We start from the raw sequence: 27,620 nt of genomic DNA, 5'->3' as shown, positions 1-27,620 counted from the left end.
ACCCATCCGCCCCCTCCCTCCATCCTCCCTGCCCTTCTTCCTCCACCTCTTGTCTACCTCCATCCCCTCTCTTCCTCTCTGGGGATCATCCCTCACTCAGATGGAGGTGTGGGGCAGCAGCTGGTTGTCTGCAATAGAAAGGAAGTGGAGGTGGATGAAGAGAAAAGGGAGGGAAGCATGGAAAATAGGAAAAAAATGATCTTATTTATGAGTTTTCTGTAACCTTTGGCACAGATTTGCACTGTTGCTGCACGTCTTTGACTTCAGCAGTTGTTTTGGCAAATTAGTTATTTTATTACCATGCAGTGCAGTGCACATCACATCTGAACTTTTGTGTGTGTTTTGATATCTGAGCGGAAAATAAGCATTAGACTACGTCAGTGAGTAACATCAGATTTGTTTTCATTTTCTTTTACTTAAACCTGCAGTAGGCAGAATGTTTTTGGCATCATTGTACAAAACTCCCATAATAACCTTTCAGCATATTGTAATTCAAGTGTTCTGAGAGATAACTAGACTTCTGCACCTCCTCATGGCTCTGTTTTCAGGCTTTAGAAAATCTAGCCCATGATGGGAGACTTTGGCCAATCACAGGTCAACTCAAATAAATCATTTAAGAGAGACATGTCTTCCTCCTTCTCTTATTTGTCACCCAGTTTTTTTTTTTTAAATCTCCAATCTCCTCCAAAGTTTCAACATTTTGCTCGTCCCCTCTTATCTTTATGTCTATTCACTTGCATGTTGGGACCCCAATCGTGTCTGCAAGGGAACCTGCTGCCAAACGGTGGTAAATCACCATCTGTCTCAACTCTGTGATCCCCTGACTTAAAATTATCCCCCTTGACCTTTACCCCTCCACCTTCTTGCACAACACAATTACATACAAAGACAATGCAAAGACGTAAATTCACGCCAGGCGATGCAAACGACGTGAACTGCTGCATTATTAATGCACTTAAGCCTATAATCATGTTTAGATTCCTTGGTGGAGATGTGATACTTAATAATAAATAATGTTATATAAAATGTATTTCCATCTTTACAACAAAGAACACAACCTTTTTCTACTTTATAATTGACTGATTTGTTCAATTATTGTCTTTTTAGGCGAATAGTATTCACCGTAAAAAAAAAATTGAAAACCCAGAAAACATGCACAGGTAACGTTGCATCCAGTCCCAAAAACATCCAGTAAAATATACGGCAGCTTGTATGTTGCCTAAGAGGCAAAACATGGACTGCTGATGCAGGTAAAGCTTACTGCAGAGAGAACATTTTGTTTATCTTTTCTCTTTATCTTATCTCTCTCTTGCATTCTGGACAGTAAGAGGACACAGTTTAGAGAAATTACACCCTTGAGAAAGCCACACATTTTTTCAAATGTAATGTTTCAGTGTTTTGAGCAGCACAAACAACATTCCCTTTGCCTCCGCGGTCCGGGGAGGGAACAGACGAGTCAGAAGTGTATCTCAGACATCTGGGCCAATAACAACAAACTGTCTGCACGGTTAGATACGACGAGGAGTCAGAGAGAATCAGTTTTTGGTGTCATTTGTGTGAATTGACCATTTAAAGAGAAGCCCATTGAAAGAAGGGACAGAGATGTGTGGGTGTTCTGGCTGTAGTTTGCATTTAGTATATTGAGTTGTAGGGTAAATGTCTTTTGGAACCACGTGAGCATGTCCATGTCTTAGTGGTTGTTGCCACATGTGAGTAGAAATGTGTTGACTTTATTATGAGCTCATGGGGGAACTGAATGTAGTTATTTAGCAACTGCCTCTTTATATGTGTGTGTCAGTTTTTCCGTTTATCTCACATTCCAGTGAGTGGAGGTAACACAGCTGTACACTACCATTATAAAACCCAGAGGAACGCTGTGGTTGGCTCCGCTGGAAGTCTCGTCTGCTGCCGGGCAATCGCCCCGTCCGCAACTCACGTTTTAACACGAGCGCCAAGGCAAACCAGACTTCTGCTGCTGCTGCTCGAGACTTCACCCCCATCGTGTTTCTCTCGCTGTTCGTCCCCTTTTTTGCTTTCATTTTTTGTGACATTTTTTCCACTTTCTGAGATCACTGGTTTGGTTTTGCCTTACAGTGTTTGAATTTTCTGGTTTGTGCCGTTTCATCTCTCAGTTTTGAATGTAAATATTCACTTACTCATAGTGACGCCTCAACACTTGAAGTTAAGTAGCATTCCCATAACAATAGAGATAAATCTGGATAATGACTCTGGTCTGTGTTTGATTTATGATGTGTCAAATAAACATCAACAGAACAGTATCCAGGAAAAATCCTTCACACACAATTCAAATGATGTGATTTACGTGGATTCCAATAAGAAGTCAACAAAATCAATGCTGTTATTTTTGAACTCCAGCTTCCTCAGAGGTTCCACGAATAGTAGTGTGAAGGAAGCTGCAGAGCGTTGATGAGGAGCTACAGATAACGTTGGCTGAATCAAGCGGAAGACTTTAGAGCGTGGAGCTGTCAGGTGTGATGGACTACCTGAGTCCAGGCCAGGCCTTCTTCCAGCAGCAGCAGCCTCACGGCCTCTGAATAGCAGGAAACCAGCCGTATAAATAGCTCTATGGTCTTACGCCTGATGGAAAGAGCTGATAAAAACAACACAAATCAACATATATGGTCAAGGCGAGAAGGAAATTATGTTTTCTAAAAAAGAAGCTGACTGGACATTGTACTCCATGCTTATTTTAATTATTGTTAATTTTCGTAGTGGCCAAACGGCGGTAGTACAATTTCCGTGTCCGTCACGTTATGTCATTAGGCCCAAAAATACTTTTTCCCATAGACTTACATTGGGAAAGAGACGTCTGTAACTCAGAGGATAATTATTTTTTTAGGTGAATCAACTTCCCAGTATGAACACTTCGGCTCCAGCCCCCCTCCAGCCCCCCCGCGACCCTGAACGGGACAAGCTGTTACAGATAAGGGATGAATGGATGGGTTTGCATTGTAGTTAATGGAAAGCCCGGTGCATCGCATACCACCGCTACAGGGTGCCTTGTGCGTTGGTATCAAACGCCAACAGCTGTGACAAATCGTCGGTATTTGACGCCCTAGGAATGAGAACAGGCTGATATAAAAGCTACATCAGCAGAACCTTTGAAATGTTAAAGGTACATTGTTAAAAAAAATAAACTGGAATTCAATTTATTTAGACTACAGAAGAAGATAAAGGTAGAGTTCACAGTGTGATATCCCTGACTAAAACACACAGAAGTGCTGTTCTTGTTTGCTGGATGTATTGATGGGCTGTGAGGTATTTCAGATTTTCTTCCAAGGAATTTCCAGGACAAGTTATAACGGTGTCCTCCTCCCTCACAGTTCTGAGGAAAAAGGAAGAACTCTCAGAGGGAAAAGCATGTTTACTCTAGAGACTTCCCTTAGTTTGTTCACACTTATGTCAATTTTTATTCCCATTTGGAAGTTCATTACGGCTCATTTCTAACAGACCATAATGTATTTATGTATATTTTTCACTGAAACTGTGATGAAGATGTGATAATAAGAACTTATAGGAATCAATGTGAATATATATATCTTAAAGGGGACATATGCTTATTTCCAGGTTCATACTTGTATTTTGGGTTTCTATTAGAACATGTTTTACATGCTTTAATGTTCAAATACACATTATTTTTCTCGTCTTGTCTGTCTGAATAAACCTGTATTCAGCCTCTGCCTGAAACACTCTGTTTTAGCACCTGTCTCTTTAAAGGTGCTCAATACAAAATTCAGAGCATATCATTGCCTCCACACGGCTCTCAACATGGCAACGGCTAAACATGGGAAAAGTGTGATGTGAAAGGTGGTGCTTGTAATGATGAACACACAAAGAATTCAATAACTATTGGATGGATTGACATGAAGTTTTGTATAGCGACTAGCTGGTGAACATACGTAGAGGAGCATTTAGCGACTGAAGAGACCAAAAAGTCTGTGGAAACACCACTTAAAATGAACGTAATGTTATGTAATGTAATAGGCAGCTGTTGGGTAACAAGTTCACCATAATAACTTTAGAAGGTGTTGTAAGAGCTTTCTCGTATAGCCTACCTCCTGCTTTACTGTATGTTACACCCTGTGTAACCAAAAACAACCTCAGCAGCTGATGACGTCGTGTCTTCCGGGGGCCCCTGAATGATTTCCTCTTCTCTGAAGTCCAGCAGTTTGACCGAGGGTCAGAGTCTGAGCCCTTCTGAGCTTCCTCCCCCCTTAACTGGAAGTCATTGAAAAGACAATCAACCAGCACAGGTGGGGCTGTAAACAACAGTCAGCCTGCTGTTTAACTGCCTCTTTATTGTGGAAAATATGTTTCTCTGTGGGGGAAATATTTGTTCAGTTACATAAGAAGGGAAGCAGCAATGTTTATGAATGTCATTACGAGCGTTTTTTTGGCAGACGCTTGAGAAGCTGAACATTAATTGATGAGCAAAGTGCTCTGAGCGGTTTCAGTTCAAGAATACTTGTACTCTTTTTAACGGTGTGGGTGTGTAGCGGGGAATGTTGATGCCCAGGCCTCAGGTAGCAGATAAAAAATATAAGACGCTTATGTAACCAGAGAAAATAGAAGCTGCCAACCCTCACAGTACTCAGGGCAGAAGGAAGTGCACACCCCTGCTCCAGACTTACTAAATAAAGGCACAATCACACAGTCAGACACCATGGCTTTTGTTTTTGTGACAAGTAGAGTCAAAACACTCTTTGCCATGTCTGATTTCAAGCTGCACTCCTTCTGCTGGTGCTGCTTCAGAAAGATGAGGCTTCAGTTTTAGCATCACAGACAATGTTCCTACATTTAAACAGCAAAGACTTTGCCTACTTTGTATTTAGTTCACTTCTTTTTAGGACTGACATTTGGATTGAATACAGGTTTTGTTTCCAGACATCTAACAACAGAGGTTCTTTTACCGATATGACAGCCAGCTTTATGCAGAAAACAGAGAAAAAGCAGTATTGTCTTCTTCATCGTCTGTTTGTATGAGTAATTTCTAAGTGATGTAATAGTCTTACGTCGCATTTCCTCTGCATGGTTCGGCACGGTTCTACTCAACTCCACTCACCTTTTTGGGTTTTCCATTAGTAGAAGTTGTGGATAGTACCTGGTACTGTTTTTGGTACCACCTCGGTTGAGGTTCGAAGCGAGCTGAGTCGATACTACGAGGTGGAGTTAAACTGCAGACCACTGATTGGTCAGAGAGAATCATCACTAGCGCAACACGGGACATCCTGCACAAACCCGCCAGCTTTGAATGGCGCAATTCTTTTATTCACTCGGCCCAGATAAAAAAAATTGCAGCCTGCAAAACTACACCATACAATCGACAAAGTGCAGATGTTCTTCTGTTTGGTGCCGCGTTGAAGATGATGTCACGCCAGTTTTACGCGGCGACGCTACGGCGATCAGCTGAGAGTCCCTCCTACACGGAGGGGGTACTATCTGCAGTGGAAAAAGGAGGTTAGAGAAAAGGACCTGGTACCAAAATTGAGTTGAGTTGAGTTGAGTCAAGCCGAACCGTGCAGTGGAAATGAAGCATTGGAGTATTGTGGGTGGGTGTCATAATGTTTCAATCTGCATGTGACAGGGTGATTTTGTTGGCGGACTAAGACTAAGGCGAACTACCTCAGACCCTCATCAGAGGGCTGGGGGGGTCAGATTGGTACAGTCACATACAAGCTGCTCTGTATTCAAGCCTGAAAAAGGATGTGATGTCATGAATGAATATTAAACAGAGCAGTCTGATGGAGTAATATTGCACTAAACAGGGTGATGACACCCACTAAAATAATACTTTTTCCAAACACAGAACATCAGTGGCAACGCATGGTCAAAGACGAATAAACCATGCACAGAAACAGGAAGCACATCCTTGAATTTCCCAGAGCTTCAGTCAAAATGAACACACAATGATGGATGATGATGAAGGTGACCGTACTTCAGGCCACGTTCAGTAAGACAGCAGCACCATGGCAACAAAATCAGCTCCGGCAAAAACAAATTGTACCGTTTTGTTGATTCTTGATTGAAATAAGTGCTGTTTGGTGGATTGATGTGTGCCAAACTCACTAATAGGCCTGTAAACAACAGAAGAAAAGAAAAGGATATTTTACCAGGTGTATAAGGACACATTTTGTTTGCCATATATTTGACCGGCGCGTGGTGCAATGTTCCATCCTATCAGGTATATTGAGCTGCTGATACTGCCTATCAAGGTGGCAGGTTGGACGTTTTAACCTTCTTCTACATAAAGTAAATAAAATCCTGTCTCTTGTATGTACCTGTGTCTGTTAAACCCACAGAAACTAAACAGTTCTAATGCGATTGTGCTCTGATCGCCTCACATGCAGCTCTCGGCCGCTCTTTGATGTGTGACTCATTGCGTCACTTTCACTCTTATCGACACGCATCCAGACGTTTAGCCTCTCCTCTTTAATTCAGAGGAATAACACTAGGGTTTCTGTGCAGAAGAAAACAACGATTCTCCTCATGGGAACAGTGTGCTAAGTGTTTTGTATCCTCATCTGCACGCACGTGGAGAAAGAGAGGGAAACACACTCCTCTCTCCTTAGAGCTGAGGTCATCCTGATTTAGTTAATTAAAGCAGCTTGTTGCCAAAACATTAGATCATCCCCAGCTTGTTTTGTCATTAGCTGAGGCCAAGTCCCTCCGCTGGCCCCCTCTCTTTAAGAAGGAGAACATGAAGGAGGCAGGTCAGGCCTGCATCAACAGCAGTAGAGCTGTAACCTGCCCATCATTCAGCTCTAAATGTTTTGTTTTATTATAGGCTGAAAAAGGTTGTATTCCTGCATGTTGTAATCTGTTTCACTCACTAGAGGGCCTATAGTAATCCTGTAATAACACAGTATTGTTATAGTATGATTAAGCATATTATCCCTAAAGAATATTATGGTGGAAATGATGTAATACTATAGTGGTAATGTAACTAATAGGATCCACAGACTTCACACTCACTAAGTTCAGTTCATTGTCTATTTCAGAATACGTCCGAGAAGTGATGAGATAATAAAAAATAAATAAAATACACAAGTATCATGTCGTTACACATGATGATCTTCTTCTTCTTCTTCTTCTTCTTCTTCTTCTTCTATTGCAAATAGACTGTATATATAGTACTATTTATATACCTTTATCTTTATACAGTCTATGCTCTGGAGCATATAGACTGTAAATAGAGTATATATACATTTATCTTTATATACAGGCTATGCTCTGGAGTATATAGACTGTATATGGAGTATATATATACCTTTATCTTTATACAGGCTATGCTCTGGAGTATATAGACTGTATATGGAGTATATATATACCTTTATCTTTATACAGGCTATGCTCTGGAGCATATAGACTGTATATGGAGTATATATATACCTTTATCTTTATACAGGCTATGCTCTGGAGTATATAGACTGTATATGGAGTATATATATACCTTTATCTTTATACAGTCTATGCTCTGGAGCATGAGTGAACGTCTGACCAAGGAAAAACCGGTTCAACGTTCAAGCTTTATGTCATGTTGTATTATGTTTCATGCTTTTATTCTCGCGAGAAGTGGTTACCACGGTAACGGACACGCAGCGTCCTCCAAAAACTATAAAAAAGCCCGACTGACCAATCAGGGGAGACCAGAGCGTACTAATGCGGGATCATTTTAGGGGTGCGCTAAAAGGTCACTCTTAAATAAACTGTAATATAAAAGCAATTCAGCAAATTCATAACTACTGAATCAACGCCCCCTCTAACACATTCATCTGTTTCGTTGTATTGGAGGTTGTTTCATTAGCGTACATTACAAAGGTCACGGTGTGGTTGGTCGGTGTTCATTAATGGTATCAACCGCGCGAACAGTTGAAAGTTAGAGTGAAAGTGGACACCGACGGTCAGCCGTTAATACCGTCAGTTACGTTTCTATCTAGAGGTCTGCGTGGGTCTGACGTTAACGTTACCTGCTCCACACCAACAGAAATAACGTTAAACCGTCTTCCAAAAGAGCTGTAGACACGGGTGAGTTGTTTCAGCTCGTTTTAATGAACCTGCTGTTGTTGTGACCTAATGAACGTTTGTTGAGCTGCATGAGAAAGGAAAATGAAAAGTGTTGAAAAGTCACTTCGCGACCTCTTGCAGTTGGTTGACGTTAATCATTGCTATATAATGGTACAGTGGAGGGAAGCCACACTAGTTCATCTCTATTGACACTGTGTTAAAGTGGCTTTTCACGGCAGTATAATCTTCCATTCAGTAGCGAGGGTTAGCCTAGCCTACTGTCTTTAATCTATTGTTCCAAGAGCTACAACATTGCCTGCTTACATGACTAACCTTAGTGTGTTTTGTAGGGTAACCTTAGTGACTCAGTGAGTCTGTGGTAACCTTAAAGGTGCCATATCATGCTCATTTCAGGTTCATACTTGTATTTTGTGTTTCTACTAGAACATGTTTACATGCTGTAATGTTAAAAAAAAAACACTTTATTTTCCTCATACTGTCTTCCTGAATATACCTGTATTCACCCTCCTGTCTGAAACGCTCAGTTTTAGTGCATTTCAGCGTTGCTAGGCAACAGTTTGGGTCCATGTTTACTTCCTGTCAGCTGATGTTATTTACATACACTGCAACAGGAAATAAACTGGGACACATTTAGAATGTTTACGTTTAAAACCGTGTAATGGTCTATATAATCGTCAATTTGTGACATCACAAATGGACAGAAATCCTAATGGCTTGTTTCAAACGCGCAATTTATGAAAACGAGCTGCTGTGTGTATTCCTCCTTGTATTGAGGGTTTTGATAGTTTAACAGTATTTATATCGCACTTAAACCTGCTTTATAATATAAAAGACATGAAAATCTCACTTTTTACAATATGGGACCTTTAATCACAGAGACCTCCTCAGTTCCTCTGTAATCCTGCAGACATGACTGTACTGGGGAGGTGATGTTGGGAAATCAGGCCTGTTAGCTGTGACTCCCAGATGAATGTAAAAAGATGGGAAGTAATGTGACGCCTGTTGCATAAAAAGAGGAAGTCTACTATGAGTGTAGTCTGGTTTAAAGGTCTTTAAAGGCTGTTGTTGTATTTACACCCAGGGGAGGAGAGGAGGAAGTGGAGGCCCGAGTTGAGCTGCTGTTGAATCGGATGTCTCTTCCTCTTTTAGCCTGGTTGCCTTCTCTTTGAGTCAGCAGGTTCTCTGTTCTCTTCTCCTCTTGGCTGGGAGGGCAAGGGTCAGCTACAGAAACATAATCTGACTAAATTGACTGAATTTTTGTTTTGCTTTCATTGAAAGACATTCTGCAGAGCTACTGCGCCATCCTGTCACATTAAATCTAAAATCTAACCTAGGGGTCTGCAACAAGTAGCTCGCTACCTGTGTCTGAGCGGCTCACTAAAGGTTACAAGAATATGGACATAAATTTGATAACACAAAGTCACATTGTAAACCAGTTTAAATGTCTATCTAATGAAATTCACAGACATTGCGCCCCCTTCTGACACAATATGATTATTTGCCAATCAACCGACAGTTAAACAAGTTGCGCTGCTTTCAAATTTCATGACATCAGCGACGCAGTAACATTAGGTAAGACAGAAATTATGTCTGCTGTTGGCGATGTACAACTTGGTGGCGCTATGTGTAGCTCTCAGCCACTTTCATTTTGTCAAATTAGCTCTCAGAGGGAAAAAGGTTGGAGACCCCTGATCTAACTTGTGAGAAAAGCAGACTTTGTATTTCGGCTTAATAACTGGCTCATACTCACAATAGACCTGCAAAAGCTGTTCACCTTGGACAACGGCAACAAACACACCACCTTGTAATTTCCCCTGGTAATCATTCCCAGGCCAGGAATGTGCATCCTGCAGTGTAGAGAAGTCCGTTTGCTTGTCAGCGTGGAGTCTGTTTTTACGGGCCCCTCCAGAGCGTTCATCTTGGGGGAAAACAAGAAAAAACAGTCGTCTGACTCTTATTTCTTATATCTAAATGGAAAAAGCATACCGCGTTTCAAACGTTAATAACAGTGCGTGACAGAGTGCATATAGCAGCGGTGCAGAACTGCCTACTGTTATTCACATCTGCCTTTTGAAGAACCCACAGAGAGACTTTGTTTCCTTCATTTAGACAAGGAGAGACATCAAATGAGTATGGGAAGTCTGGAAAGAAGCTTATGGGGGTTTTAACTGAAGACAGAGGCCCACCACAACCCACCAGTGTCCTGTCCAGGGGATGTACTTCACCTCAGTGCTATCAAAGCAGGAGATATGGGCTCCTGCTTATGTAATGCACTTGGAAGATGTTCTCTGATTATTCTCCTCTGCTAACAGAGAGCATTTAGTCTAATTCAGGAGTTTAGATTAGCTTGATCAGCAGTTTCTCAACCCTGGTGGGCAAAATCATTTAAAACTCATGACTCAATGCTTTCTACAGTGAAACTGGAATTTTAATGGGATGAACACAAAAATGTCATCCTTTCTTTTTGAATTGTTTGAAATTGATTAAGTAGACCTTCACTGATTGGCGCTTATGCAAATAATGCATGTTTAAAAAAAGAGTTAGAAATGGCTAGTTCTGACAATTTATAGACGTAATGGGCAGATTAATCTATAATTAAAACAGTTGTTATTTGCAGGCCTACACTGAACATGTGTTGTTGACTTTACCATGTGGAATATCTCTGATGTTTGGCTTCTTAGTAACTGCTGAGGCTCCAATGAGGAAATAATTCTTAAATGTTTGAGTTAGAAAATATAAATCAAGAGATTAACAAACACATACTTAGCAGTTGTAAGATGTGTGCTTTTAGATTTTCAAGTTATTCTCCAGACGTTTGGTTCATGAGGTCTTCTGCCTCAGAGTGTCTTTTGCTCTTTCTGCCCATCCTGTTGTTAACTTGTCAGTATTTTGGTTCTAGTGGTGTGAATTTAGCCCGCCAGGGAAAAAATGAGGGAATCCTTTCTAATTAAGGCCTATGGGGTAGATGTCAGCGGCTGTAATATTACAGTTTGTGCTTAACATAGCTGCCACACAGACAGACACGCTGGAACATTTAATCGCCACTGTTACATCAGCCTGCTGCGATGGCATACATAATAGAGAAACTAACCACTGTTGCTAATGCTGCTGCTGCTGGTGATGTTCTCTGTTTTCTCTCGGCTCATCCAGAAGGTCTATACGACACCAAGCCTGTGATTAGTTGGAAAATATGATGTTTTTCCTACCAAACCTACATACCATCCATCACAATGAAAAGCCAGCAAATAATAGTGTGGCCTAGGCTGGATTACACTCCACTAGCTGTGGCCTATAATATCATAGCTAACATCATTGTTGCAGACCAACATTGGAACATGTGTTTTGTTTTTCTTTGCTGGCCATTTTTAGATTTTACACTTCTGAATGCATGAAGAGAACACAATGAGGGTAGAATTTTCCAATGATGAACACAAGGCGAGCTGGTTGGAGGGTTGAGTCAGTAGGTGCCACAGTAACATCCCACACTGCCCTGTTTCAGAATCAAGTGTTTGAGTGACTCAGAGGCTGCGTGGCTTCAGTTCTCACACTGACTGTCTGGCTGCTGTCAATGTGCTGCGTTGTTTTGCTGACTGTGCCAAGTCCTGCTTGTCTGTCGCTGTGTTTCTCTTCCTGTCTCTGTGTCCTCTGAAATTCAAATAAGCTTTATTTCTCTCTCTCTCTCTTTTTGGCTGTTGTCTGTCCTGTGGTGCTACCTGTATTTGGCCGTTATTGCTGTACTGATGTAACTTTGTGTGCAGTTTATCTGCACTGCCATAAGATGATTAATCAATCAATCAAGCCCTATATTGTCATTGTGTAGTACAACGGAATTACATTGTGACAATCCCATAGGGCTAATGAGAAGATAATACAATATAAAAGGGATAATACAATATGTATATTGGCAAGATGCCAGTTCAGTGGTAGAAATGTGACCAACAGATAGTGTCCAACAGATAGTGTCCAAAGTGTCCAACAGATTATTATTGCAAAGAATTGTCCACAGATAATTATTATTGCCCAAAAGTGTCCACAGTTTATTATTGCACAAAGTGTCCCACAGATAATTATTGCACAATAGTGTCCAACATATTGTTATTGCACATATCTGTAAACAGTTCAAGCTCGTGACAGTAGATTCATACATGATTAGTATTGCACATTCCATTGCACAAGTCTTATTCTACGTGCTCATCTCGGAGGAGGTGTCATAGTTCAGGAGGTTTATAGCAGTTGGGGAAAAATCTGTTTGTGTGTGTGTGTGTGTGTGGGTTGATCTGAAGCGCCTGCCTGATGGGAGGAGCTTAAACGGGTTGTGTCCGGGATGAGTGATGTCCTTGATGATGTTTTTTGGCCCTTCTCATACACGCACGCACACACAGATCCCCACATACAATCTGGCATTATATGCAACTCTGTTCAAAGCTGTTCTTGTGCATAGGTACCACATGCATTGATTCACATATCATGGGCACTAAATAAGATGCACATTTGAACCCATAAGTACACTCATGAGACACAGAGATGTTTTAGTTAAGTAAAAGTAGCAGTACCACTCTATAAAGATACTAAATTGCAGGTAGAAGTCTGACATTCATATTTGTATTTAAGAAGAAGTACATAAGCATTAGCAGCAAAATGTAGCTGAAGTTATAATCCTCAAGAATTTCATCACATCAACTAAATTTTTTGAGTAAAAAGTACAATATTTCTCTCTGAAATGTAGTGAAGTAGAAGTGTAAAGTACAAGTATGAACCTCACATACCCAGTCTTAGGAAATGGAACACCAACAGTGATTAAACTAGAGACGCGATTGTTAGACTTGATATTATCAAGATGTGACATGTCACTTTTAAAGAGTGCAGTTTTCCTTCTTGCTATAGCTTCACAGTCAGGTTAAGCCCTCTCTGGCCTAAATATCCTCAATGGTAGGAGTCATGTGGCTGGAGTGTCCTTCTGTCATTGGCCCTTGGGTGCTCCCAGTTTGGGTGAGTCTCCCCCTGAGGAATGAGGTCAGTGTGACTCCTTGTCCCGGCAGGCTGTGTGTCTGCTTGTACTGAACTCTGGAGGTTAGCAGCTCGGGACTGGCATGCAGATTCCTCGCGCTGCGAACAGCTTGTCTTGTGTGACTGAGAGAAGTTGTGACCTGGAGACAGACTGACTGACTGACAGCTCTTTGCTCAATGAGAGGCAACATAGAGGAGGACGACCTTGCCGGATGTTAGTGTCATGCAAACGCCCTTGATGTTGTTTTCAGTGAGCTGAACTGGCCTCCACATGAAGAGAACATTTTTAAAAGGCTGACTTTGAAGTACATCAGTCTTACACTGATCTACTGACTTTGTTCTGCTGCGTTTGCCAGGTGAAGGAGCACAAGTGGTGTTTCTGTTTGCTGCTATTTATATGCCAACAGCCCCCCCACACACACACACACACTCACAGTCATTAATCATAACTGGTTCTGAAGCTTGAAACCAGACAGTTAAGACTGAATCAACAATGACTGCATGTATACAGTTTGTCTTCATGAGTCCTACACACCCAGAATGTGTGAGTTGGAAAGAGCATGTGTGTGCAAATAATATGTGTGGGTGTGTTTGCTCATGTATTTTTGGAGGGTCACCCTCCTGCCCCTCCCTTCCAAGACAAACGACAGCAGTCTGGATGCCAACCTTTCTTTCATCATGCCCTCCTTGTTATTTCCACTCCCAGAAGACCATGCTTCATCACTGCACGTGACATAGACTCTGCCCTTTGCCTGTCGTCAGCGCCTCTGGCTGTTTTGAGGTCGCTGTTTAGCAACATGCTTCTTGTTAACCATTATTTACCCTGCCCCCCTCAACCCTGGGCCCACTGACCTACTAACCAGAGAGCTCAAACAAACTGTGTGTTAGACATCCCTGTTGCTGTGTCACGTTGGGATCACTTTTACAATACTGTCTTTATGTAGCTGTAAACTGTCTGCGGAGTTGCCTCTAGCCTGTGAAAACAATGTTGTAGTTTCCTCTGTGGCGTTGGAGGGAGCTTTCAATAGGCTTGTGTTGTTTGGCTATCGGATCGCATGTCGACGATTGAAGGGGTGATCGATGATTGTTTTTTCCTACGCCAATATTAAGTTGATTTTAACTAACTTACTATCAGAACTAAGATATTATAAAATGATCTCTAGAATCATTTAGAGACGTTTCTGGTGGAGCGGCATGTCCGCCCGCTGAGCCTCGTTAATGAGCACGAGTGAATTTTAAATCCTTAATTACAAACCAGTTTGCCTTTGTCTCTTTTCCATGGATCTGACACCCTCATCTCTGTTCTCTATATGCCTGCCTGCTCATCAAAACTTTGCTCTGCGCTCCATAAGAGTAGTTGACGTTATGGATATGATTTGGATTTTTTTTTTACGTTCAAATATTTAGATTTTTTTATGAAAATAGAAACGATCGCCCAACCCTACTTTTTAAAGTTTGAAAAAAAAACTTGATGTCATTGGGCTTATCTTTGATTGGACCTGAGCATTTTTTAAAGAATAGTTCAGCATTGTGGGAAATCTGCTTATTTGCGTTCTTGTTGGGAGTTAGACAAGAAGATTGATACCACTCTGAGAAAAATTAACTTTTTTAACAATTCTTCTGAGATGATGACTCTCTTTTACAGATGTTTTAACCTTTTGGTTTATTGCTTGGTGTAGAAATCTAAATCTGTCCAATAAGGGCAGTCTTGGAAGTATTGTTTCAGGGGAGGGGTCTGTTGGACTCATCTTGAGCATTTATAACAGGCAGGTCCTTAGTAGGGGTTAATGCTACAGTATATTGGACCGCCAGGACCATCCACTCCTGATGGAGTTGAGGCCCTGACACACTACTAACACTGAAAAAACTAGGCCGACAGATGTTCACCGACGGCCCCAAACTGTCCGACTAGTTTTTTCGGTGTGTCCCGCACCGTCGGCTCTAGTCTGCCCGTGTCTGAGGTTTTTCGGCCAATTCAGCATGTTGAATCGGCGGCTGAGCCCGTCGCTGAGAGAAATCAGTCTGATTGGCTGTTCAACTTAAGCAAATCCGTGCAAGAGAAGAGAAACGGAAGTGAGGAAAGCAAGCCAATGAGTAAAGTCAAGAATTTCCATTTTAGTTATATTAAAAAAATCTTTAGGGCAACATGTGACTTGTTTCAAAGCCTTTGACTCCTTCTTTAAATGAAATATAGCAGATAAACAAACTCTGTGTTCAATGTAAATAAGACATGTCCCTCCATGCCCTCTCTACAGTCCTTCGAGGGACATCGCATCTTACCCTGAACTACCTCAGCAGATGCTCTTGGCACAGTGAAGGATACTAAATTATCTATGTCTTCACAAATACAGAGCAAAATGGTCCCAGCCTGGAGTAGGGTTAGGCTAGGTGATGTGACAGTTCCCACAGGCAGCTATTCCTTTAATATCTGTTTGTACTAGGCCGCTGCAGTTAAGGCTGCAAGCACTTCCATAAAGTTTTGGGACTCACCAGAGACAGTTGTTTTTAATTGAAGCAGCAGAGGCCCTGATATTCAAGACTGAATACTAGGCTTGGGCGGTATCTATTTAGTATACCTTCCTGACATTTCACCGGGTCCAGAGGTGGGACCAAGTCATTGTTTAGCAAGTCACAAGTAAGTCTGAAGCCTGTGCACTCAAGTCCCAACTCAGGTCTCGAATCCTAAACAAGCCATATGCGCTCTTCACCAAATGTAACGTCATTTTAACAGCTGAGTAACTGGATCTAACTGGATCCAACTGGTGCTCAGTAACGTAACTATAGTTCTTCATGGTTTTCTCCTGAAACTTGATTGGATGCTGTAAGATAATCAAATGTAAGTCCCAATACTATTCACCAGAAATAAAGAGTCTAGAGTTCAATAAAAAAAAAAAAAAATTTTCAGAGATTTAGCAATAAACAACAAGAGATAGAAATTCTGTTTGTTCAGTTCAGTTTTTCCCCCATGAGTGAATTTTTTTCCCGAACAGATCAATAAAGGATCTCTGATCAGTTTGTTCAGTTCAGTGCAGTTTTTTCCCCCACGAGTGAAACAGATATTAAAGAAATAGCTGCCTGTGGGAACTGTATGGTGAACACATTTCTGTTGTCTCATTCGTATATCATCACCTAGCCTAACCCTAACCTGGGCTGGGATCATTTTGATCTGTGTTTGTGAAGACATAGATTGTATTCTTCACTGCGCCAGGAGCATCTGCTAAGGCAGTTCAGGGTAAGATGTGATGTCCCTCGAAGCTCTGTAGAAAGGGCATGGAGGGACACACCTTATTTACATTGAACATAGAGCTGTCTCTATGGTTTGTTTATCTGCTATATTTCATTTAAAGAAGGGGCCAAAGGCTTTGAAACAAGTCACATGTTGCCCTGAAGAACTCTCGATGTTTAAACAAGCCCATAATATTTGTTTTGTGTGTTTGCAGCACGTTGGAGTGTGTGAATGTCAGTGTTAACCAGGCCTGATAAGATGTCCATCTTGAAATTTGAATTTCAACTGCCGTCTGTTATCGTTTGTGCAGTAATCTCAACTACGTGGCCACATTCAAGACATGAATTGCAAATTTGAGCAGATCAGTGTTTGGACCAGGACGCTGCTTCTGCTGCTCATCAAGTCTCAAGGCGGTTCTCACTCAGAGCCGTCTGATTTTCTCAGGGGATTGATTCCATTTTGATATCTTTACCAACTGAGCGACAGAGATGGGCCTGCGTGGGCATGCCAGTGTGTAATGTGAGCAGTAATGTGAGACGTTGGCCTGGCGTGTCCCTGCATTCGTGGAATGTGTGTGTGTGCACACTGAGGGATGGAGCTTATGATGTTGGCATGAGAGAAAGGAGCTACAGCTGCAGTAACTTTACACCCCTCAGCCTCTCCAGTGGTCACTATTAAAAGACATTTTCAGCTGATGAATCAAGAATGAGAATCGTGAATTAGAGCTAACGATGTGAAAACATCATCATCATTGTGATGGTAAAGCCAAGTTCTTCTCCTGATTCTTGTTTTTCACCTACACGCGACAGTAAATGACTGCAGATTACAGCAGACTTGTAATGCACTGCAGAAGGATTTATGTTTAGTTTTTGTAATGATTATGTACTCAGGTGGGTCACACAGATACTGATATTGAAAAAATGCAGCTTTTTATATTGTAGACTGTTGTAGTCTAATTTTTGAAACACTTTCTAAATAAAACGGGAGTTCAGTTCTTGTTTTAAAGAAGAATTTAAAAGTCTAAATGACAGTTTTCAGGGCATGAAACCAATGATCTGTTGATCTTTATCAATCAAGACTCCATAGTCTAACAATGGCATGCTTACATTGAAAACCGAATTGTGACCTTAAAATCGGGACACCCCTACTTCTTGTTATCGGGAGTCTCAAAGTGGTTTTCACACTACCAGATCTTTCACCAGGAGGAATCCCAGATGAGGTCTCCAAACTACGTTTTGTCATGAAAACACACGCAAGAAGTGATGGGAGTTGTTGTCGTTTGCACTCATGTCCACATAATACATCAGACCGACAATACGTCAGCCAGAGTATAACCAGCATGGCGTCATCTCCGAGGCTGCGCTCCCTTTTGGGGGAATGAAACTCGCTGTCACAAGAGAGAAAATTATGAAAAGTTGTTTTTGTAGCGGGTTAACCGAGGCTTTCACACTGACATTTGAGGCGTTAGTATTCACTGTCAGTGTGCTAAATGATGCTGGTGACGGTGACTATCATGGCTAGCTAACGTTAGCTTGAGTGGGAGGCTACTGCAGTAATACATTAACGTTATAGCAGCATCAGACTGTCGTCTCCAACTAAATGTCAGCCTATAGATCAAACAGTTGGCTATTAACAGGTTGGTTATTTACAGACAACACTTAGTCTAACGGGATTCAATCAGATATGTACAGATGTCTGGATAAGCAGTATCCGGCCTCTGTGTTGGGCTGTCGCTAAATAATTATTAGACGTGTATAAAACAAACGTTTGTATGACGAGATGAATGCATACAGACTTTTTTTGACTTTTTGTGAAGTACCCGTATGTGTCAGTCTGATGTATAGCTTGTTTCCACACGTCTTTAGTATTTCCTCTCTGTAGATCATCATCACTGTGTTATGTGTTATGTTTATTCATGCAAACATGCAATGCCCTATAGGTGCAACAACATCTTTGGTTTGCGTTCCAAATGCAACACATCCAGTAAGTTCCTACTGTTACAGGCGACCCCTCCGCCAGCTTTCCTCTCAACCCCTGTCTCGCACTCTCATTGACTGTAGCTCTCAGACAGGTCCAGATATTTATGTGTGAACAGTTCACACACGACACTCAAGTGCCGATTTGCGAGTGCCGAGCCAACGCAGATTTGCCTGTGATCAGGGGGCTTTTGTTGGGGGAGCTTGTGTAGTGCGAACTAGGCAGAAGTGAGCATGTGTGCACATCTGTGCATCATGGATCACAGAGTATTTGGCCAAATGAGAAGGCACCATACACTCACACTAATACTTGTTAATCCATCTGCCTCCTCTGTGTCTCCGAGTGAAGGTGTATGTTCTCACGGAGGTGCTCTACCACTGACTGCCAGAGGGCCGGCTGAATGCTCACACTGGGTATTATGTTGAAAATATTTCCCCCCGGCACAGAGATCATAGCTTTCAATAGATGTGACAGAAAAGGAGGAAAGTTGAAGAGGGGAATGAGACAAAACGGGAAGTTCGAAGGCAGAATGGAGGTGAATTAGAGAAGTGCGGGAAAATGGATCTATCTAGGTAGAAAAAAGTAGATATTTTGCCGAAGAGGAAAACAGGAATACTAGAAAAGATATATGGAAGTGGAACATCAGTGAGGCCCAATCCTCGGAAGGAGGGATGGGGAGGAAGGAAGTGAAGGGAGGAGAGTGTGATTGATGGTGTTAACAGAGGTAGAGAAGGTGTGGAAATTTGTTGACCTAGCTGAGATGGTTGTTGTTCCATCCCATCCACTCACGCTGTGTTTTACTGACTTCAGAGCTGCCGGTTGCTATTTCCTCTACAGCGAGGAGTCCGAGTGGAAGTCTGCTCCCTGCTGCTGCCTCCGGAGAATCACTGACCACTGCATGTGTGTGTTTGACTTAAGACTGTGGGTGTGAGTGCCTGAATGTGTGTGTCGGTCTGTATACATGTATTTTAGTGTGTGTGTACCACAGGGCGGTTGGTCTGGGGCACCCCGCCCTGCTGACTCCTTTAAATAAGCACCGCCGTGTGTGTTTGGACTGGAGGGAGCGAGGGCAGCTCATCCACGGTGTGCAGGAAGTGAAATAAACTACTTATGGGAATGGATAAATGTGCATTAACTCATTTATTTTGTGCATTAATTGGACACAAACCTTTATATACAAACCCACAGGAAAACTCTCGAGGTATTCCAGTAGCTCGAGCTTCTGCTGAACCACTGTTTTGCAGGCCCTAATGACAGGATATCCTTGACCACACCTCATAATCATATTCTTTTTCTTTACCAGCTGTCTCTTATCCCACTTCCCTTCCCTGACTTTCTCACTTACTAAAGTACATTGTTTATTATCTCAGAAGAATCTATTGGAAAGGAAAGGCTCACGTTATCTGGAATAACTTGGAGAAGTCAGTGTTTTATTTGGATGCTGGGATGTAGTAGGCGGTAAACCCCCGTTAACTCAGTCAACTAATAGCGTTTATTTGCTTTCTTATGCTGGCGTAAATGTGTTCGAAGGTAATATGTCTCAGATCTGGCTCCGCTGCTGCCTTTGACCTGCAGTTGGAGCTCCGGCGGGAGGTGGAGAGTGCTGTGCTCGGCAGCGGCGGCAGCAACGGCAGCAGCGGCTCCTCCTCCAGCCAAAATGAGTCAAATGATATGCCTCTTTCAAACATACACTTCATTACATACATGGGATGACAATTTTACATTTTCTCCTGTCTGAATAAGCTCCCAAGTCACATTTCTGTAAAATATATGACTTCAATCTTTCAGTCAGGTCAGTCAACTTATTGATTAATAGACAAATCATTGCAGCTCTAGTAATATGTCTAGTCATATCCCTAGGAAGTAGCGTCAAACTTTAGACCCACATAAGACTAGTCTATTCTGCTACACCTGCTGCTTGGTCTTTCCCAGGAAATGTCCTCTTGTGAACTGGAAGGATGCATTTTATATATTCAGCTGCAGAAACAGCAGCAGGAGAAGATCGTAGTACTGAGAAGCAGTCATGGCTGTAAAATCACAGAAAAGTGTGCATTTCGGAAACTGATAGAACCTAACAAAAAACAGCCTTCACATGACACTGATTTGTGTCTATATTGTTTTCTTCATGGTGATCGCTGGTGACACTTGTTTTTCCTGCAGCACAGGTGTCACTGCTATATTAGGTAGTGGAAATGACACTTCAGAAGACAGACAGGGGTAATGAGAAAGTGTCGGGGAAATCATGTGACCAGGAGGAAACAACTCTTGCTTCCTGCTCTCCTAACTCTCTTCCTGCTTCTCGACAGAGGGGGCGGAGTCTTCCTCAGCAGTGGGAGGAGAAGGAGGGGAGTGTATGAGCCTGAGGAGCGGAGAGACGCTCAGGTTAGTGTTCATCTGGCTCGCACACACACAGGAACACACCACGCAGAGCTTACCGGCTCATTGACCAGCCGTGCACACTCAGAGCTCCTACCTGCTTCTGGTGCTTTGACGTTACACCTTTCTGGTTTTCCTGGGTTTAACATCTTACTGTAAGACTCGTATACATCATGTAAGTAAACTTTACCTTGTGTCCTGTTTGAGCAGATCAGCATGCCTGCAGTGTGTGGACATGAGGTTGTGTCCGTGTACTTAACGGGGGTGGGGGGTGTGTGTTGCTCTGGCAGGTATCGACAGCAAACTTTATAATCGAGAGGAATGTTTATGTCTTTAATGAGTTATGCTTTAGTTTTCTTTTATTGCCTGTTTATGTAATGGCATTCAATCAATTTGTTGCTAATAATATCTTGAACATAGGATGATAGCAAGAGGATCAGCTTTAGTCTTTATTGTGATAGTAGAGCCACACAGAGCCATTGAAATGTTCCATGATAATAGAGGCAGCTATTGTGTCTTTTTTTTGTGTCCCTGCCTTCCTTGTCCTTGAGATAGAATGCCAAATCTAAAAATACTGGTCTTGATTATAACATTTGGCAGTTCTCTCAGCCCCCTCAGCTGTAGCAGGGTGAGAAGCTGCGCGGCAGCAGCCTGGCAGACTGGATGTATTGTTCCTCTTAACAAGTTTCGTGGTGACGTTTCATTTCAAACAGAAAAGGAAAGTGTTTCCATGGCAGAGGTGCTTCGGTTTATCTCGCAGGCCGTTGATAAGGGTCAAAGATCTGACAAAGTTTCATGAGCTAATCTGTCTCTGTTTTCTCTCTAAGATGCACGGAGTTACCTCTGTTTTAAAGCCTTTATGTGTATGGAGGAGAGCATACCACATCAGGCTGTTGACTAAAACACACAGAAACTCACCTTTTCATGAACGCTCTTTAGACTTCCTCTCTGTCAGTGGAGAGGTAATCAGGGGTTATAAAGGGTTAACAGTCGGAGTACAATGTGTGAGTGTCTTATTGTACGTGTGAGTGTGTGAGTGTGTGTGTGTGTGTGTGTGTGTATGTGTGTGTGTGTTAGTTAGTAAAGCACTCCCTGTATCCAAGCCAACAGTGAGGCCTAGCCATTGAGGCGACTCCACAGTGACCACTCTCCCTCCCACCAGTGTGTGTGTGTGTGTGTGTGTGTGTGTGTGTGTGTGTGTGTGTGTGTGTGTGTGTGTGTGTGTGTGTGTGTGTGTGTGTGTGTGTGTGTGTGTGTGTGTGTGTGTGTGTGTGTGTGTGTGTGTGTGTGTGTGTGTGTGTGTGTGTGTGTGTGTGTGTGTGTGTGTGTGTGTGTGTGTGTGTGTGTGTGTGTGTGTGTGTGTGTGTGTGTGTGTGGGGTGTGTGTGTGTGTGTGGTGGCTCTGTAGCTGACTGAGGACAGGAGTATGTGATTGCGTCCACGCCTGCGTGTCTCTGGAATGTGTTCATCACCACGTTGAAGAGGGGATATTGTCTTTCTCCCTGCATTTTTCATTTGCCTTCAGGCTCTAAAGTTGCAGTATAGAACTGTGTGTGTGTGTGTGCACGTGACTGTTCAGGTATGCAGTTCTGTATCTTTTAGTCTGCAATTGGCATGTAATTGCATTAGTGTGTATGTTTGTCTGTACGTGCATCGCCAGTATGTCTCCAGGTGTGTGTTACTGTACCTGACAGATTAGCCGCAGCTGAGTGAGGTGAAAAGAAATGCATGAAGCCACTGATCCAAACAAAACACACACACTTGAAATTACAGTAATCTCCCAAAAGATCTACAGATCAGTTTGTGGGATATCATCACAGTTTCCATAGTCAGCAGAATTTTCTTTGCTGGATCAGAGTTATTTCCCCCTCTAGAGGCCCAGCGATGCCAGAATCTCTATGGGCATTGTAAATCTCTACGGGTTTTAATCCTGCATGCCAGTTATCCAGCACAGGGAGAAAAATAATCTAGAGTTTTGTAATGGTGTTGCTCTCTTCAAAATGTTGGTTTAATTTGGAAGAGAAAAGTGAAATCTATATACTCTCTGTATAGAGTACGGTCCAGACTCGGCCTGTCTCGAGATAACTTCTGTTATGATTTGACGCTATATCAAAATAAATTGAATTGAATAACTACAGTATATCTACAGGGTTTTGCCAACAGAGTGCAGTTAAGGATGTACCTAATAGAGAGGCAAAGTCCCGCCCCTTCCGGTGGACCACCATGGGACTTTATTTTGGAAAAAAATATCAATGGCGAGAGACAAATATTTATTGGATCCCGTTTGAATGTAGTGTAGTGAACACGGCTCTCTCTCTCTGAAGCTACGATGTCTGTGTGTTTCCTACTGGGATGAACTCACACCAGCAACGGGTCTGATCCTCTTTCTGTTCCCGTGCTGATAAAAAGACCAGGAGTCTCTGGATAAAACACATCAGGTCAGATAACGCTTCATCTGTGACTGGAACATGGCTACGTTAGCTAGCTAGCTAGTGTTGGTGCCGTATGTTGTGCGAGACGAGAGATGTAGTTCACTGAGCGGTTTCACACTAAACTAAATGATACTACGACAAACTGAGACTTTCTGGACTTGCAAAATTATCTTATAAATTGACAAACATCATATGTGTAATTCATGCCGCAATTCAAACGGGATAAAAAAAATATTTGTCTCTCTCCGTTGACTATTGTACATATCTTTTCCAAAATAAAGATCCCATGGGGTCCGCCAGAAGGGGCGGGACTCTATCAATGACTTCCAGTGGCAGTTTGTGAGATGTCACTTTTAGTTGGTGTTATTTCTTTTTTTTTATTTACAACTTTTTAAACTTCGAGATAAGAAAAGTAGATTAACTTTTTTTTTTTTTTTCTATTATGTTGTTCTTGTTCATGTTGCAACACATATTGAATCAGTTGGCAGATGTTCTAATATGTTTGTCTTGCCAGGTCTAGTTTTCCTGAGGGAAGACTTAACCACCTGCTCTCCACTGATTACCTACTCAGTCAAAACTCTCTTCCTGACACACACACACACACACACACACACACAGAAATGAGGATGCTGACATTTATGGATGCACATATACACATGAGACAGGGTTTCATTGGACCCCTCCTCATCCTACCCTTGGGTGTAGTTGTGCATGGATGTGTGTGTGTGTGTGTGTGTGTGTGTGTGTGTGTGTGTGTTTGTTTCCTGGGGCCACAGGGGCAGACAGTAATGTGCAGAGGTGGAGGAGGGGGTAGAAGGGGAGACCAACGGATGGAGAGAGTGGGGGGGAGGACCATACAAAGATGATTCTCGATGTTATAATAACTGTCTGCTTATGGTTCAGTGGTTGTTTTTGCAGTAGACTAGACCCCAGTGCATATAAGAGTTGCATAACCCCAGTAGTCCAGTTTCCCACCCAGCCAAGAGAAATGAGCAGCGTGGCCAGAGCTGATAGCTTAACAGCACTGTGGTGGGGAGGCCAGGGCATTAAGGGTTGGATCCCGTGAGGTCTGGTGCTTACCTCTGTCTTCATTAGCTGTCTGTGGAGCTCCCTAAATCAGCCTGGAAGGGGCATGACTGATAACCTTTTGAACTCTTCTTTTAAGCTTTTTATTGACTTAACAAACTGAGGCTGGGTGTCCCAGTGGGGTGGTGGGCTTAGGGCCTGTGTTGCTCGCACATAACCTGTTTTTTTTTTTATTAATACCCAGGTTTTGGTCTATCATTTAACCAGAGGATACAATGAAGATGTTTAACTGAGTGAATTAAGCCTGGAGTATTCAAGTGGCAGCCATAAGAGTTCATCAGATCAGGAATGGTCCTTCCTTCAGTACTTTCTCTCCTGAATATGTTGTATTTACAGGACACTTATTTTGACTTAATGATGATGTTTTCTCTCAAGGTAAAGTGGTAATGTCAGTGGGTCCACAGCTTTAAATAACAACTTTAAATGTCTCAAAGCCACATTCATGGTACCAAGGAGGGTGAATCCTAACATCATCCTGATGTCCACGTTTATTTGCATATCGAGCAGGGAAGTGAGATCCGATCACTGGAGACGCATGTTAATGCCAGGCGTGAACAGGGCTGTACTCTAGCACTGTCATCAGGACAACCTCACCTTTGTGTTGTGTTTAGTGCAAATTAGCACACATAAGCATTGAGTTGTTGTCTATTTCCTAGGTCAAGAATGAACTTTGATGCTTGTCTTTTCTGTTGTTTGCTGTTATTTTTGCCTAATAAAGGCAGACCTGATACAAATATAAACTCTTCACATAAAAAACATTTAGTGTTAGATTATCATTCTATGTGTAGTCACAGTTGTCATCATGGCCATGTATCTCCACCTTTTAAAACAGAGGCAATAACACCCTGCTCAGAGTTGAGAGGCTTCAGTGAAGTCTATATACTTGTGTCCTTGTTGGTGTTTTATGTTTTATGTTTTATGTTGTTGTTGTTGTTGTTGTTGTTGTTAAGCAGTGATTAGATTGGACAGTCAGTGTTACAGCCTACCTCAGTGTGTGATTCCTCTACAGCGGTTACCAGTGCATTGTGTTCAGGCTTCATGGCAAAGAGGCAAGTCCAAGTGCCCAGAAATAGATGTGCTAAGGTCGTCGTAAAGCGGGGTCAACCTGCTGGTCGCTCACACACACAGTCAGAAGCAAACACTCCAGCTGAGTGTGTTTGTTTGCTTTTCTGTCTTTCCTGTTGTGAAATGCGTCATTACTTCCTGCTCATCCCTCCAGTGGACGAACAACCACAGAAATCACTGCTGACTAACTCGCTGCAACCTCCCCCTCCCCTAGCCATGTTGAGATCTGTTGAGGAAATACCAAGCACCGCCCACCAGCTGGAGCAAACTTTCTCATTTTACAGCTAAACAGTACACTACAAGATGTTTCTGACAACATCTGAGGAGAGAAATAGGCATTACAGTAACAGAATATTGACTCATATTTGATTAGCGCTGCCTAGTTTGACCGTTTGATAAGAGGTGGTGAATGATTGACAGCTGCCTCCGTTGAATGAACAGCCAATAGGAACGCTCTCTCTCTGAAATGACCTGTGATTGGCCAAAGTCGCCCGTCAGATTTTTTAAAGCCTGAAAACAGAGCCATGAGGAGGTGCAGAAGTCTGGTTTTCTCTCAGAACACTTGAATTACAATATGCTGAAAGGTTATTATGGACATTTTTTGCCCAATGATGCCAAAACATTCTGCCTACTAAAGGTTTAAGTTTCAGATTGGACAGGAGGGGGTTTCTGGTAACGTCTCTTTAGATTGAGTCTCTGGTGTTTTGTATACAATCTGGGGTCAATGTCCGCTGGGACCAAGGCCACTGCGATATGAAGAGCCAGCTGGCGTCACAGAACACACACATGAACACCCCTTGTTCCTGTCCCTCCGTGTTTGGACCCTCAGAGTGCTGCATCCTCCTGGCCTGTTTCTCTTTCCTCTCCTCCCCTCCCAAAACCCATTTCCTCACGTGTTGCTGTTTGCTATTTATTCAGTCATTCAGTAACTTGGTGCTAGAAGATATTGGCGGAGCAAATTGCTCCCAGTCATGAGCCCACCCTATAATTAGTCTTAAGCAGGCCAGTTGGTAGATGACCATAGTCAGCTGTGGTAACAACGTAGTCATCCCTCTCTTTCAGCTGGAGCTTCCTCCGCCACCCTTTTGAGACATCTCTGGTCACAGACATCCGAATAATACCGTACACACTTTTATCTGTCTATTCTTTTTGTCTCTCTAACGTCTTACTCACTCACTCGCTCACACACACAGCAGACAAACCATAGAAAACCATATCATTAACCACTAATATTTAGCGGTTGGAAAGCCAAATGTAAAAGCAGTCAGATTCACAACAACACAGTGGTTAGCATAGTTTTATGATAATGGATCCGAGCAAGTTTCCATCGCGGAGTAGAAATATCATTCCTCGGTCTGTCGCTGTGGTGGTGCCTGTGGTGCGCTCGTCGCTTTTGGAGACATCAGCTGTTTGTGTAACTGCACAACAGAACATGAATGGAAAGTTAGAAAAACAAGACGGACAGACTGAGAGACGTTTCAGTTTAAATAATGTGTAGGGCTGAAATAGATTCATGTGGGTGTGACACGGATCATGTGTGTGTGTCTTTGCATGGTTGTTAAAACCTTGTGTTTTATAGTGTTTGAACTGGAGAGATATCCCATGGTATCCCTCTGTGTTTACATGATTTCTCCTCTATAGTAATCATGTTTAAAGTAGTATGTGTTGGAGTCAAGAAAGGAGCCTTTAAATTACGTTGTGTCATGTTGTGGAAAAGGCAGAGAGGAGGCCAAGTTGGTGTGTGTAAACTCTATAGACCATTACACAGTGAATTGGAACCTCTGTCAAAGTATTTGTATAGAAGAAATTTGTCTTTTTATGGACATGAAAAGGCTCTAAATGTGGACTAAAAGGATGTGTTTTTTTTTTCAGTAGAGGCCTGTGTGAGGGTAATGACAAGGCCACAGCATACTAAACCTGAGGTTTCTGTGACCCGACGTTTATCTCCACTCTTTCTGGTGAAGTCTTTCTTTAGGTTGAGTTTCTATGAATGGACGCATACGACTTACTATACGGGCTTTAGTGACGGTGTTCCAATATTCTCTCCTCTAAGCACTTCATAAATGCTTGTGATGCATATAATCACACCAATATGATGATTCTTGTAGTCCCTGCAGCATATGTCTGCATTAAATCGTTCTTGTTTATATTCATTAGCGGTTTCTATTGGAACAATTTAAATCTTGCATGCAAAAAGGGGGAAATCACAAGTTAAATTTAACAAAACAGTATTGAACAGTATTCACTTTAACCAAATAGTTTTCTGGCAATACATGCTTTATATATTTTGATAAATACATAATACATATGCACGCACGCACACAGTTTTTAATGGTATGTAGTAAGTGTAAAGTAACTTCTTGTTATGCTTACCAGTAAGCTGTTATAACATTGCTGATAATAAAA

General features: G+C 42.2%; 1 protein-coding gene across 6 annotated transcripts in view; it reads left to right on the top strand.

Annotated features, from left to right (window-relative positions):
- The window catches only part of wu:fa11c10 (protein FAM110A), a 52,604-nt gene that overhangs the window by 18,725 nt on the left and 6,259 nt on the right, over positions 1 to 27,620 (top strand). For 2 of the 6 annotated variants that reach the window (XM_037773027.1, XM_037773022.1), the window contains exons 1-2: positions 7,880 to 8,046; positions 20,563 to 20,638. The exons of 1 other annotated variant lie outside the window; for it this stretch is intronic. The gene's annotated coding sequence lies outside the window, so the exon portion shown is untranslated. 3 more of the 6 variants (XM_037773023.1, XM_037773025.1, XM_037773024.1) reach the window with 3 other exon arrangements.

This window comes from Sebastes umbrosus, chromosome 6 (genome assembly GCF_015220745.1).
Source record: "Sebastes umbrosus isolate fSebUmb1 chromosome 6, fSebUmb1.pri, whole genome shotgun sequence".
Taxonomy (NCBI): domain Eukaryota; kingdom Metazoa; phylum Chordata; class Actinopteri; order Perciformes; family Sebastidae; genus Sebastes; species Sebastes umbrosus.
Note: the sequence above shows the minus strand (reverse complement) of the source record. Positions and strands in the feature narration are given on the sequence as shown.